Source organism: Rousettus aegyptiacus, unplaced genomic scaffold (assembly GCF_014176215.1).
Source record: "Rousettus aegyptiacus isolate mRouAeg1 unplaced genomic scaffold, mRouAeg1.p scaffold_m13_p_1, whole genome shotgun sequence".
NCBI classification, from domain to species: domain Eukaryota; kingdom Metazoa; phylum Chordata; class Mammalia; order Chiroptera; family Pteropodidae; genus Rousettus; species Rousettus aegyptiacus.
Genome location: NW_023416284.1, coordinates 83,748,906 through 83,764,421, shown reverse-complemented (window position 1 = coordinate 83,764,421; position 15,516 = coordinate 83,748,906). Strand labels below are relative to the sequence as shown.

The window sequence follows — 15,516 nt, the reverse complement described above, 5'->3', positions numbered from 1 at the left end:
TTTCTTAGCATCTTAGTCTCAGTTTCCTCACCTGTCAGATGCTGATAATAGGACTGCCTGGGTTATTGCAAGGGTGAAACAAGCACATGGCTGGAATATGAAAGGTACCTAGGACATACTGCCACAAGCTTGCTCAAAAGCTTTCAATACTCTCTTTCACCTGCCAGAGAAAGTTTGAACTTCTCTGCAGAGAGCACTGAGCTGTGTTGGTGACATAGAGCACTTCTTCTCTCCTATTCCATTTCTCTTGAAAACAAGTTTTGTGCAGGCACCCCACCCAGCAGATGACTTAGAGGAAGGTGCCCCATTTCCAATGCACACATGGTATCCCTGGTGAGTAGTATTGGTCAGGGACGAGCATTCAAACTGAGGTGGTGCCGGTAAGAGAAAAGGACTCACGCTCCAAAAATAATACTGTCTTTCTCTTTGTCATTCCCTCTTCTCTGATTCAGGGGGCCAGGGGCAGCAAATAATCTCATCAGGGGAAGTCACCTTGCCACTACAAAGAACTCAGCATTTGTTATGAGCTGAACTGTGTCCCCTCAAAATCCATCTGTTGAAGTCCCAAACCCCAGTATCTCAGAATAGGACTATATTTGGAGACAGGGTCTTTAAAGAGGTGATTAAAATGAGGTCATTAGGGTAGGCCCCAAACAACATGACCAGTGTCTGTATAATAAGAGATTAGGAGAGAGACACAAACACACAGAAGGAAGACCATGTGAGGAAATGAGGAAAAAGGTGGTTATATACCAGCCAAGGAGAGAGGCCTCAGAAGGAACCAACTCTGCCAAAACATCGATCTTGGACTTTCAGCCTCCAGAACTGTAAGAAAATGAATTGTTGTTCAGGGCAGTGGTTCCCAACCTTTTTTGCACCAGGAACTGGTGCTCCTATGAGAATCGATGCCTGATGATCTGCAGTGGAGCTGAGGCAGTGATGCTAGCGCTGGGGAGCAGCTGCAAATACAGATGTAGCTTTGCTCGCTTGTCGGCGCTCACTTCCTGCTGTGTGGCCTGGTTTCTAACTGGGACTGGTCCGAGGCCCGGGAATTGGAGACCCCTGATTTAAGACACTCATTCTTTGGTCTTTGTTATGGCAGCCCATGCAGACTAATACTGCATTAGAATGAAACAATGCTGAGGAAGGTTGAGAAGAGAGATAGAAGGAGCTGTGACTAGAGCCTATCCCTATCTCTAGACTTACAGAAAAATCACATGTATTGCTGTATATTTTCAACTACATTTGATTTGAGGTTTTTGGCTATTTGCGGTAGACAGTATCCTAACTGATATCCGTAAGCATTCAAACCCTTCAAATCTGTGCATTCTCAATAATTGAAACAAATGCTTCCTCTTACTCCTTCCCATCATGAGACTTATGTCCTACTTATTCCCGGTTCATACTCTGCCCTTCTCATCTCCATTCTTTTGCTCAATGCTTCCCTCTTCCCAGAGTGCACCCTTTCAGCCTACCTGTTTACCAGGACCACTCATTCTTCAAGGCACAATTCTCAGGCTCCTTTTTTCCTGCAGCTCCCAACACAATACTTTGCACATAGTAGCTGCTCCATAAACATGTGAACATTAATACTGCTCTAGACTTTTCTTCTGTGATATTTTTTCTGCATAAATTTTTAACTACTATATGAGATTAGCCCACTATATTTATTATACAGATACAAACAGAACACCAAAGAAAGACTACTGTGTATCACCGTCCCCTCCTCCGCCACTAAAGGAGAAAAATGCCATTTAGAGATTTTAAAACCTATTCTCAGAATGATTAAAATACATGTCTTTAAATTCCCTGGTAACCTTCTGCCTGTTCAAGGTTATTTCAGGTTCCCAAAAGTTGCTGTTGGAAATGAGATTCATAACCAAGGTAGTGGTTTTACTATCCCATTAGTCACCTAAGAATCTGTCAAAAAAAATAAAAACTATAGTTATAAATGGGGCATAACAAGATGGCAAATCAAAAATTAATTAAGTAGAAAAACTACAGTTTATACTTAAACCACAATTCAATTCAAACATGTTATCAGCAGAAACCCTATACCAAAAGACAAAAAAACACACCCTCATAACCTTGATAACATCCATTTTTGTAAAGTTGCTTCTTATGGAACTTACCAGAAAAATATTAAAAAATAAATCTTCTATTAAAATGAAATAATCAAAAACCCTACTCTGGAACATAGAAGATTTGATGACTCACCATGTAATATAACTCCAGAAAGCACCAGACTGTGGACAGGCCCCTACAAAGACACAGCACCTTCTTGCATTTCACTGCCTCTCCCTGGATGACTGCTAATGGAAGCCTCTTTATTTCCTACTCAAAAGTTGTTTCTGAGCACCTCTCACTCTACACGGCCCAGAACACTCAGCTAAGTCTCACCATCTGCAGGCCCTGAGAGCTCTTTACTAGGGACACCAATAATGTCAGCACAAACTCTGGCTGAGTAGGACAGACAGCCAGTGCTATGAGCATCTAAGCGGGGAGGTCGGCTTAAATTAATGGAGGGGCCACCTCACCAGGAGCCATGGTTAACTTTCAGGGGTTCACATGTCGTGGGAGATGTCACACTCAAACCACTTTAAGTTCACTGCCTGTGCCTAAGGGGGAGGTTGACCCCAATCCGTTACTCATACCATGATGCTTATATTTGGTTCTGGCCTCTAGATCCCGGTATCTGTGTCTCATGGGGGACTTCTCACTTACAGTTGCTGAAAACACTACCAAACCACTTCAGTGGGAACTAATTATGGAAAAGGCTAGTCTGATTTAGAGACATTTTGAACATAAATACTCCCAGCACTGTGGACCACCCCTGTGCAGCTCCTGAGCCTGCACCACTCTCCCTCTGTGGATTATGGAGAGGCCGCGGTCTCCCTGGGCTGAGCCCTGGCCATCTGTCGGGTGTGGTTAGAAAACACAGTGAACTTTTATATTACTCTAGACCAAGATTTCTCAAGCTTGGCACATTTTGAGCTACATCTTTCTTTGTTTGTAGGGGCTATCCTGTGCATTGCAGGATGTTTAGCAGCACCCCAGTCTCCACCCACTGGATGTCAGTAGCACCTCTCCCTCCCCAGCTGTGATAACCGAAAAATGTTTCCAGACATCGCCAAATATCTCCTGGCGAAAATCATCCAGAAAACTTTTTTAAACGACTGATGCTCGAGTCCCACAGGTCTTTCCAAAAGTTCCACAGGTAATTCTAAGTCCTCCAAACACCACCACTTCCGTTCCCAGTCCTAGATTTAGACAGACAAGTTCAATAACGAGCTTTCATTTGAAGAAAAGGCGTTGTGACTTAGAGCTCTGAAAAACAGTACTCCATAGCTCATTATGATTTCAAGTTTGATTAGCTATTTCAGATAAATTATATCACTCTTCTTGTCTTCAGTAACTCACTGAAATTTGACTTTATATCTGAGTTGACCTATATATCTGTCCTCTTCTTCCTATTCTTGTCATCCTAGCTCACCTTACCTAGATGAGAGTGACAGCCCCTTCACCACCTCTTTACCTACACCACTCAAGAAACATGAATTAAGCACCTGCTAGGTGCAGGTCCTGAAGATATGTAACTGGGCCAGGAGAGAGTGGTGGGGAACTGGAGTGGAGGAACAGAGAGTTGGGAAAGTCCTGAGGAAGATGACAGAATGACAGGAAGGGGAGGTAGACTCTGAGCTGAAGGAACATCATTTGCAAAGGTCGGTGTTGTTTGAGAAATGATCAGGCACTAGAGCACAGGGTCCCTGTGCAGGCAAAATGGGGACGGCAGGACAAGTGAACAGTACAGATTATCAGGGACCTTGAAAATCTACCAACCAGGTGCAATTTGATCAGACAGTCCATGGAGAGCCATGAAGTTATTTGAAGCAGGGGAGTTAAAAGAGCCACTCAGCTACAATTTAGGACCAAAACATTGGAACTTGAGGCAAGGGGTGGGGACAGATAAGATCAGAGACGAGATGAGAAGCCCAGTCCAGGAGGTAACCAAATACACAGGTCTAGGGCTTCGAGGAAATATCCAGGTTACAGATTAAGATCTGGGGCTGCTACACTCAGGATGTGTGCTGGGATTCAGGTGTTAAGGGCTAATCTTGTTCCCCTCACCAGAAAAACCTTGTATGTTGAAGTCCTGACCCCTAGTACCTCAAAATGTGACCTTATTTGGAGATGTGCTCTTCAAAGGTGAACACCTTAAAATGAGGTCATTAGGGTGGACCCTAATCCAATAGGACTGGTGTCCTTGTAAGAAAAGAATAGGACACAGACAAACACAGAGGGAAGACCAAGTGAGGACACAGGGAAAGGGCAGTATCTACAAGCCAAGGAGGGAGGCCTCAGAAGGAACAAATCCTGCTGACATCTTGATCTTGGACTTTTAGTTTCCAGAACTGTGAGAAAATAAATTTCTGTTGTTTAAGTCCCCAAGTCTGTGGTACTTGTTTCAGCAGCCCAAGCTGACTGATACACCTGGAAGCTAACTGGCTTAAGCAGGTGAGTGAGTGAAAGGATTCACAAAGGAGACAGGGCGAAGAGGAGCAGACATGGAGGCAGAAAGGAAATCAAGAGAAAACAGCACTCGCCCTGTCACAAGGAGAGGGTGTCGAGGACTTAACAGTCATCACTGCAAAGGCCACAGAGAAGCCAATGGAAATCTTTGAAGTGGTCATGAGGGACCTGACATCAAGCAAGCCTGACACTATCTGGGGTACAGAGACCATGTGGCTTGGGCACAGCTGGTGGTTCCCAGGAGCACAGACAAACAGAAAAGGAAAAGGAAGCTGCCTCTTCCTCTCGATTTGTGAGGGGGTTTGTTGAGGTGGTTTTCAAGAAGGCCCAGGTGGAGGCTAGAGAGGGAGAGGCGAAGGTCTGCTGCGTGTGCCCTGAGGACAACAGCATGGATGGTATTGAGCTCTGAAATAGACATAAGCCTAGGGCCGGAGGATGTCCCTCCGGATCTCCTGTCATTTATCTGTTCACAAACCTCAGACACAGCATTGTCTACTGGGTGAAAAATCAAACTGATCCCCAGGAACTGACTTTAGGGACCTGTGAAATTGGGTCCCAGGTCTTCCTCCATATCCCTGCACCTTGCATACGTCCCTTCCCAGCATTTGTCAGCTCCTCAGCAGAAGATGCCCTTTCCCCACCCTTCCCAGCTGTCTAAACCCCAGCGTTCCTCTGGGCTGGCTCACATGCCATAGCACCCTGGCCTCCCTGCCCGCCTGGATGGTGGGCACCTCGTGGACCCGTGCATATCCCCCAACTGCCCTGCCTGCCTGTGCTGACTTCTGCACCCCATGCCCTCAGCTTCCAGCCTTGCACTAGTCACAGCTCACCCCTCACTCTCCTCCTAGCTCATCCTACACTATGCGTGGAATCCAAATGTCTGAGTTATGCCACTAGCTCCTTCTCCAGGGCAGAGACGACCTTCTATCCAATTGTGTCACCAACCAAAGGCAGAAGAGAAGGTATGCCAAAGAGCAGATGCTCCAAGAGAAAAACTAGGGGCATGCACGCTACACAGGTGGCTGCAGAAATCACCTCTGACAGGGGAGGGAAGGAATGGAGAGGTCGTATGTAACTGTCTTCAAAAAGAACAACACTGTGTCCACAGCAGCATTATTCACAACAGCCAAAAGAGGTGGAAGCAACCTAAGTGTCCATTGATGAATAAATGAACAAAATGTGGTATACACATCAATGGAATATTGTTCTTCTATGCTACATTCTGACATGCTACAACATGGATGAATCTTGAAGATATTATGCTAAGTGAAATAACCCAGATACACAAGAACAAATATTGTATGATTCCACTTATAAGAGGTTTCTAGAGCACTCAAATTCATAAAGAAAAATAGTAGAACGGTGGCTGCCAGGGCCTGGGGAATGAGGAGTTCAGAGTTTCAATCTGGAAAGACGAAAAAGTTCTGGAGATGGATGGTGGTGACGGTTGCATAGCGATATGAATGTACTTAATGCCACTGAACTGTACACTTAAAAATGGTTAAGATGGTAAATGTTGTGTTATGTGTATTTCATCGCAATTTTAAAAGTTATTTAAGTAGGGCAAAAAATCCTGTTTACTGCAAGCACTCATGTATATCTGAGAACAGTGGAATTCCTCAGTATGTAACAATCAGGGACGCCAAATTTGTAAAGTATTTTTTAAACACACGAGGGGATCGAATGCATCTTTTAATCTAATCTGAGAGGAAACACACTGTAGTGCAAATTACGATGCTGAGTGCATAACCCATCCATAATTTAATATGACTACTGGGATGCTTGTGGCTATTTCATGCCGGCATATCTCCTTAGCATTTATTCTTTAAATGATACTATGAAATAAAGTGTTACCTAGCAGAATTAAATTATGTAAAGGTCTGACCCTCCTTCCCACTTAAAAAAAAAAGCTGATAAACACTTACCTGGCATTCCTAATGACTTAACATTCTTTACCACACATTCCTATGACTCAGCTCTTTGGTTCACTGCTCAGAAAAATAAACCGACTGTCCAACTTCGAGACAATTATTTTCAAATGTAAAAAGGTACCCTGGCTCCTTCATGCTGTTGCACACCTTGTGCTAAGTCTCGAAAACAAAATTGGTTAGGCCTCTGTCAAGCTATTCTCTGGGAACAATAGGCCCGTAAAAAGTATGTGTCACTTTTACTGTAAGAAATCAAGAAAAAGATATAAAATACAACAAAGGAGAAGCAGAAGAGATATTGAAAAGTTAGGAAAAAAGAATTGGAAAGCTTCAGAAACATTTGCTTAGCTTTGTAGTGGTAACAATCAGCTTTCTGAAAGATGACAGGCTGGAGGTCACTAGAAGCAGTGCCCAGCTCAGAAAGGGCCCCACATTGGGCTAATTCTTGATAATTTCTGAACAAGGGGCTCTGCATATTCATTTTACACTGGGCCCCACAAGTTATGTAGCTGGTCTTGACTAGAAGAAAGTTTTGGAAAAACAAGAGGCTCACCTTGTGTGGGGCAAGAGTGGCGGATAATTTGCAAAACTGTTTCAGTGACTGCCCAAGAGCTTGTTCCAAGCTCCCTCAGTGATCTGAAGGGAATGATTAAGGCCATCTATAACTATTTCTAGAATATAAGCCTCAGGAGGGGTATTCCTGCCAATTCCATACTAAACTTAAGAAGCTTAAGCAGCTAGGTAAGTTACATACTGAGTCCTTGGGAAGAAAAAAAAATATTTTGCTTAAAGGATTTAATATTCGAATCATCAATATTCAATAATTCCCAATTAACTACCAAAAAGAGCCTAATCCCTTTTACACCAATGAAGAAAAGCTACTACTAGCCCCTGTACCATGGACTGAAGGAGCTGCCCACACACATGTACACACAGCCCTGAGTAATCCAACCCATTGTTCCAAAGCCTGCCTTTCCCTACCCGAGCCCAAGCTGGAAATCAGATTCACATCCAGGAACCTGGAGTTGGAGAGAGGAATGCTGGCAGCTGTGCTGGCCATTGCTTGATCAGGGGCCAGGTGAGCAAAAGCAGAGGGCAAAGCCAGTCTGGAGGGGGAACAAAGCCGAATTCTGGAGAAGGGGATGAGAGCACGCATGGTTTCTGAAAGAACCATGGTGGCAGCAGGCCTCCTGAGGGATACCCCACCCTCGCCAACATTTTCTGGTCTCAGATCCCACCCTGAGCCATCCCTGCCTCCTTTGAATAAATTTTTCATTTTATTAATGTAATTTGAAATTTGTTTTCTTACAACCAAAAGTCATAAGAGCGGTTTGATGGAGTATAATACTATGCAAATGGATGGCCTAGAGGGCCCCCTGGCAGTGTTCTATTAGAGCAGTGATTTTTTTTTTTTTAGGGGAAATCCACTTAAATCAATCAATAGCCACTGCCCCCCTTTCCTAGAAAAGTAGGCTTTGTCAATTTGTGGGTCACTTGTTGGGAGGAAGGTCTGCCCATATATAATGACCAGCACGGAGTAAGTGCTGAGCAAATGGAAGAGCAAAACTAATAAATCCCAACTCACAGAAGATCAGAGTCTATGGACTACTAAGGTCAGAGTCAATGTTCTCCCACAAAAATTCAGTGAGGATAAACACTCCAAGTGGGACAGGGCAGCTCTACAGGTGGGCCCTTGGCCCTCAAGTTCTCTCAGATCGCTGCTGTCACACCACGAGGTTACCATCAACGCTCTAATTGCATTTTCTCTCTGATCCCTTTCTCACCTGGCACAGTTAACCCAGACTTCTAAACACATTGAGAACTCCCCTCTTCAGGGTCCTGACCCCCATTCAAGGAAAGTCCTTTCCTTTTCAAATCCCCTTTGAGCCCTGTGGCTGGAGACCTGTTTTGTTTTTAGATTAGAGCTTTGAAAATGAACAATCCCCTTAGAGTCTTTTAGATCAAATGTCTTAAGGGCACACGTGGCTCCCACGCCATCAGAGCCTTCCTAGAGAAGGAGTTCCCAAGGAATAATTTCCCTTCCAGGTGTGGCCTATCAGCTCCTCTCCACCTAAGCATTTCTCAGATGACTTATTCAGCCAGCTCTCACCCCACAGGGGGTGGAAAAAGGATAAAATTTCCCAGGTGCCTCCTGTCAGCCAGGTGCCTGGAAAGAGAGCAGTGGGCTCTCCCCGGATGTTCTCATTTCATCCTCAGGACAGCCTTCAAGGTAAGGCGAACAGTGACCCACTTTACTGATGAAGTTCCTGTGGCTCTCAAAGATTAACTGGGCATAAGCAGCATAGTCAAGACTTGGACCCACACCTACCCAATTAAAAACTCCCACTCTTTTCATAGCTCAAGTTCAGGTGAGCTCAGGCATTTATGGTGAAGACATTGTGGGCAAAAGACCAGTCAGACATACCTCCAGTGGGGAGTGGACAGACACCAATCTGATCACCATACAGTGAGTGCTATGACAAAGGGACAGCTGGGTACTGGGAATACTGGAGGAGGACTGATCTCATCTGATCTGAAAGACGAACAGGGATGGCCTGGCTGAAGGAAGGATGAAAGGGTGTTCCACACAAGTGAGCAATAAAGGCAGAAGGAGCGGAAATAGAGAAATCTGTCCGGAGTGGTGGTTTGCACAAGCCCATGCTCACAAAGCCACAGTATAACCAAGCACACCTCAACTCGCAGTAACCCACGCATAGAGTTATGATCATCCTTGGGCAGGAGACCATCTCTGACAGACCAGTTAAAGAGTTCAACCCACAGAGAAAGAGCAAGAGCCCAGCCAGTGCTTCCTGGCCCCTTTCCCCTGGTGGGGGTCACTCCAGGGTAGAGACAAGAATGCCCTGCAGGGTGCAGAGAATTGGTCTAACCCTAATTCTGGAGGGGCTTTGGATAAGTCAGCGACCGTCCCCCACTCTCAGCCTCAATCTTCTCATCTATGAACTAAAGACTCTGGACTAGAAGACGTTATATGTTGGCTGTGACCAGGATGATTTTTTACCTACATCAGGTATTTGGCAAAGGTAAAGCTTGTCGAATGGAAATTATAGACCTATAATTTCCCATATCAAGATCTTTCAGGCTTGTGGAAATTCAAGTAGCATCCTCCCCTTTTGAGCAGGAGAGCAATTGAAAACACTCGAGCATTCCAATCGTTGTAGCTGTTTCCTGTCAACAGCCCTGGGAATAGGCTCTAGACCCACTTGCCCAAAGTTTGGTCTGTACCTGCAGCTCCAGCATGATTTTCCACAGCTTCTCCTCAGGACCCCTCCTTGGGCCAGCTACTTTCCTTTCGACAGCATAAACAGTCCCGGTTTCCCATGGAATCTTTGGTCAGGCTGCCTTTTCCCCCTCAAAGGTCTCCTCCTTCCCCTTTGTCTACCCACAGAGCCCCAAGTCTCCACTGCAGGCACAGGGCTTGGTCCTAGGCCTTGTTCTCACCCCCCACACTCTCCCTTGCCACCCTTCATTCCTACTTCATCCCCTCAACTGGCCGAGTCCATCTCATGGCTTATTAACTTTATAAGCCATCCCCTCTCCATGTTCCAATCTACACTGCCTGCTATCAATTCCAGGCTCCTAGATGACACAGGGCCCTTGCAGATGCTGCTTCCTCTCTCTGGAACTCTCACTCACACTGCTCTTTCTCCTACTCAAACCTCAGATCCCAGATATCAGTTTCACTCAGGGACCAGTCAGTCTGGGCCAGGCTCCTTGTTCTAGTCTCTCATTTCCCTTTCTTTCCACACCATTTAACTCAGTTCATAATTAAAAGGTTATTATTTAATTTGTTAAGGTGTGCCTCCCTCATTAGTCTATAAACTCTGTGAGTTGGCTATTTCCACCTACCCCTAATACACAGCACCATGCTTGCCTCAGAATAGGCATTCATATCTATGAAAGGAAGGAAGGATTGAAGGAAAAGGTTAAAAAAAAAAAAAGTAAAAGGAAAGGAATGGCTCAGGATCATGCTCAGTGGAGTGACAACTGCTTAACAACTGGCTTTCCAGAGAAAAAAAATAAAACCCTGTTGTGCCAATTTCCATGGTGTAAATGTTCCCGCCATGGCCAATTCCAAGCCACCAACGTGACATTCCTGAATGTGCGGCTTCACAGAGATGTGCACATTGGCACAGGCAGCGGAGGCCAGGCTGGCACTAGCACACCGCTGGTTTGTGGAAACGCCAAGACTGACATCCAGAGTCATGTTTTTAAATGACATTAGCTTTTGATTCAATCCTACCTTGGGCTAATGGCCGAAATGAATTAAGATTTGCAAATAACGCTTAAGGTGAAAAATAAAAGAGAAAAGAAAAAGAAAAAAGATGTTCTGCAGCTAGTCCAAAACAAGAAGATGAAGGGAAAGTGAGATCCACAGCCTCGGGACAAGTGCTGTCTCCTAAAAGGTGATGGATGGAAAGAGCTGCTCAACAGCTTTATCTTCCAGTCTTTCTGTCAGGACCATCAACAAATTCATTGTTTAGGACACTCGTATGAACAAGTCAAAGCCTGCATGAAATGCTGGTTATATCCACTGACCTAATACTTATTTCCCTTGCTAACGATTCATTATAATAGCTCAATAAAAGCAAAAATGATCCCTGCAACACCAAATTAAAGAGGTACTGAGATCATAAAACTATTAGAAGAAAACATGGATTTTTTCCCTAATATTTCGAGATTATGGAAGCCCTAAATGCAACACAAAACCCAGAAACCATAAAAGAAAAAGATTCATTTGACTTTGTCCAAACCAAAAGCTTCTGCATAACAAAAGTACCATAAACAAAATCGAAAGATAATAAAAAACTGAGAAAAAATATTTACTAGACACCCAGAAGGGTTCATTTACTTTATGCATAAAGTACTTCTACAAATCAGTAAGAAAATAAAGCTCCCCCAACATTCACACACATAAAGGCAAAGAACATGGAGAAAAAGTTCAAAAAAAATCACAATGTCTCAATTTCAGGGAGATGTTTAACTCTCTCATAAAAAAAGAAATGCATATAATAACAATAATGAAATATAACGTCTCACATATTGAACGAGGAGATATTTAAAAGTATGGTTAACTCCCTGGCTCAGGGAGGGTATGGAGAAGGAAAAGGACCTCAAAAATTACTGATATAAGTTTAAGCTGGTAACAAGATCTCTGTAGAAAGCACTTTGACCACATCTATCATAATAAAAATGCAGTCTGACCCTCCCCTTCCAAGAATGTCATGTGTTTCAGGATTTCATTATATACTGTTTAATAGCCCACTTAGTGGGTGACTAGTTGAATTAGTTATGGCCCAGTCATACAATGGAACACTCTGCAGACAGAAAAGAATGAGGGTCTCTCTATGTATTAATATGCATCCATCCCCAATATAGGCAAGGGGGAAAAAGGGCATAGAACAGTGTATATGTTATTGTTTGTGAGAGAAAAATACATCAACGAAAACATACTTAGAATATTCCTAGAAGGATAAGTAAGAAACTGGTAACCATGGTTGCTTCTGAAGAGAGAAGCCTGAGGCAGAGATGGCAAAAATGTGTCTGTTTTCTGTCCCATGTGCATGCATTATTTATTACAGTCAATTTCTAAAAATAGATATGGATAAAGATGTTCACTGTTGTGTTGTATATAACAGACAAAATAAAACACCACTAGAATAACCTAACGGTAGGTCATTTACTATTGTAATATTTTAAAAATTTTACTATTGTAATGAAATTGTAATTATTTTTAATTCTAATTAAATTATACTGAGTCGGTTTAAATAATTTCTATTCTTGAGTACCAAGAAAAGAATACAAATTACTTCCCAGGATATTTAAACAACTCTCCAGTGTCTTAACAGGATAAAAGCCAGCGATCTTTGAGAATTAATGGAGAACAGAAGAAATATCAGAAGACTGGATAGATGAGCATCCCAAACTTCCTATACAGAAAAATAATGGAGCTTAGAAAGTTTAGAAGACATTGATTTTTGGCAAAATTCTAAGGATTATCCAAGGAAGTGGTGAACATTAGAAACCAACAATAATTCACTCAGAACAGTGCAGAGTAAACTATGCAAGTTGTTAAGAGAAATATTTTAAAATAAGCAGAGTTGTGGTTTCTTAAGCTTGAGTAAAATTCCATAAGTACCGTAGACTCTGGGCTGCACAGGAATGCTGGCATGGGACAGGGAAACCAGGTGAGAAGGGCTCCCAACCCATCGGCCTCAGTTCCCCCAGAGCTGCCCAATAAGTGACTCTGCAAGAATTTATTAGGTTCTTTTTTTCAGGAGGGCACTGACAATATCTTTCAACACGTCTGGGAGATAAAATACAGCGCTATAAATGTCATCAGGAAGTTGAACACCAGGCTCTTGTACAGAACACCTGGCCCACTCAAGTGTGTGACAACTGATTTAAACTCCAAGATAATGCTCAGTTGGATTACTCAACATTCTTAATAAAAGGAAATATATACGAAAACGAAAATGTTTTGAAAACTTTATAGGGCCACACAAAGGAAATCTGGCATTATTACTATTATTATTTTGAAGGTGTTGCAAATTCTGGAACAGATAAAAAATACCAAAGACCAGAGCAAAATAGAAACATAAAAAGATCCTAATAAGAGAGATCTAATAACCTCAAACTATTAAGATGAAACCTACATCATGCACCATGTCACACAAGGGTAGGCTGAGAAAGCCCTGACATAGCACAATCCCATCCAGGTTTAGCGACCATGGTCTCAAGATAATCGAAGCATGTCATGTCTACTAAAAGCCTTAATGTATCGACTGTAGGTTCTGTTCATGAACGCAGTGTCCATCCTTTCTCTTTTCTGATTAGATGACCCAGGGCCTATCAGGTTGTATTCTGGGTGCCACGCTTAAGAGACACTCATGTCAAGCAACCAGTATGGCATATTTTTGTCATATATGGAAATGACTGAAGCAGCTGGTGATTTCTTAGCTAGGAAAGAAACTACATACTTGGACATCCTCAAATATCTGAACATGTATTATATGAAAGAAAAAGAATAATTCAGAGGAACAAGTTGCACAAGTAAGCATGAGATGACCCGAGTTATAGTCACCAAAAAACATGCCTCTGTGAGGAAGAGCAGCTATGGAGTAGGCTGCCTGGTTAATGGGGGTTCCCTTTCCATCCTGGATGGGATAGCCACACCAGGGATCTCATTCAGGAGGGGAGAGAGGTTTGTCAACCTCAAAATCCCTTTTAACTATAATAACTTGGGATTCTAACTGGCTTGACATTTTCATGTGTGTAGGTGTGATTACAGCATATACAATAGGCTATTTAATACATAAGACAGATAATATCTATCAATAACATGTTTAATATAACATATAATAAATGTGATACAACACAACATAATGCAATATAATACATGTTTCACAGTTCTGTACCCCCTTTCATACCTAACACCTAAGGACAGAATAGGGTGTATATTGTAGGGGCACATATGTGCTGAAGGAAGTCTAATGATACAGACATTTTGTGAGGCTTATTTGCAAGTGGGAAGATCATAGTATAGAGTTGGGAAAAAACTTTCATTTGCTTCTGCTCACAAAGGGGACAGGCACCTGATCTCTAGAATTCAACACCTATTGCAGTATAAATTCATATTTGTACATCAGATAGTGTATCCAACATGCACAGCCAGCAGAGGAGAAAGTTCACCTTAGCATATACCGAAAATGTGCTTAAAAGCTCTGTAAAGCATTTGTTATGAAACAGAACACTGTGGAAAGACAGTCCTTTATTTAGATCTCATTTGTGCATGAAAATCGATATGTCCTTTCTAGTCCTTATCTTACAAGAAAATGTGTCTCTAACTATTGTCCCAAAGTCTTCTCCTCCCAGCCTTGCCTTGTCAGCTATATGTAACTGTGACTTATCTAGCACCCCCAAAACATACTGCACACATCAAGTGTTAATTTAGAAAAACCGTCCAGCTCTCCAACATGCCTGCACAGCCTGTTTTCAAGAACTATTCTAGTTCTCGCCTCCCACCATCCATGGCAGAGTGTGAATAGCTTGTTCCTGGGTCTCTATCATAAGACAATTATGCTCTATCCTACCTTCTAACTTTTAAGTTCACCTTTTCTCTGCCTCCAGGACAGAATACCTTCTACTACATACATTTGCTTTGATCTATATTATTCCTCTTCTACTTTAAAAAGGGGCTTAAAGTATTTGAAAATGTTGCCAAATCCTTACTTTCACATAAATATAAAGAGTATTAAAACAGTCATTGGCATCATTGTTCTTAATTTTTCCATTCTGGTAAACAAAAAACAAATACTACCCTCCATGGCTGGAAAACAGAGTCAGAGAAACAACGTTGGGAAGGCCAGCCTGATGAGGGGTTGAGGTGAACTAAGCTAATCCAGACAGTTCCCTCAAGACAGATCATTTCTTGCCAGGTTGGTACAAGATTAAAACAAGGTTTATGATGATGTAAGAGTTTCATCTTACACATTCATGAGCTACAACTGTTTACTAACATGCATTTTGGGCGAAAAAAATACATGCACACTGAGTATCATGAACTGTTAAATTTCAGTCTCATGTTTAAACAAGGCAGTTTAAAACTCTGCCCAGAACTGCCCATAGGGGAAGTGGTCTACATTTACTTTGAAATGCAAATTAGTACAAATTTTTTTAAAAACTGGCATACAATATCTCTTATATGTTAAAAAAAAAAAAAAAAATCCAGAAAATTATAGATGTCTTGAACACTGATTTCCTAGCATTGGCCATTTTCCATTTTTATGCTGGCCACACATCTCTCACCAAACACTCCAGTTCACATTCACACAATGCAATACTTCTGCTAGAGGGGCTCCACTGGACTGGGAGCAAGTGGGAAGCTCAACTAAACCAGGGTCTCGGTGCCTCAGACAGAAGCAGCTGCTATTTAAGAGCAGTGGTGGTCTTGAAATACTAACCACATTCTCAGTGTCCTTCTTATACTCCAGTGATATTTACTATAGCCCTGAGAAAATCCTGGCAAGCCAAATATGCC

At 42.6% G+C, this 15,516-nt stretch overlaps 1 protein-coding gene across 4 annotated transcripts in view; it reads right to left on the bottom strand.

Annotated features, from left to right (window-relative positions):
* SLC22A23 (solute carrier family 22 member 23) overlaps positions 1 to 15,516 on the bottom strand; it is a 171,169-nt gene that overhangs the window by 154,244 nt on the left and 1,409 nt on the right. The window lies entirely within an intron of this gene.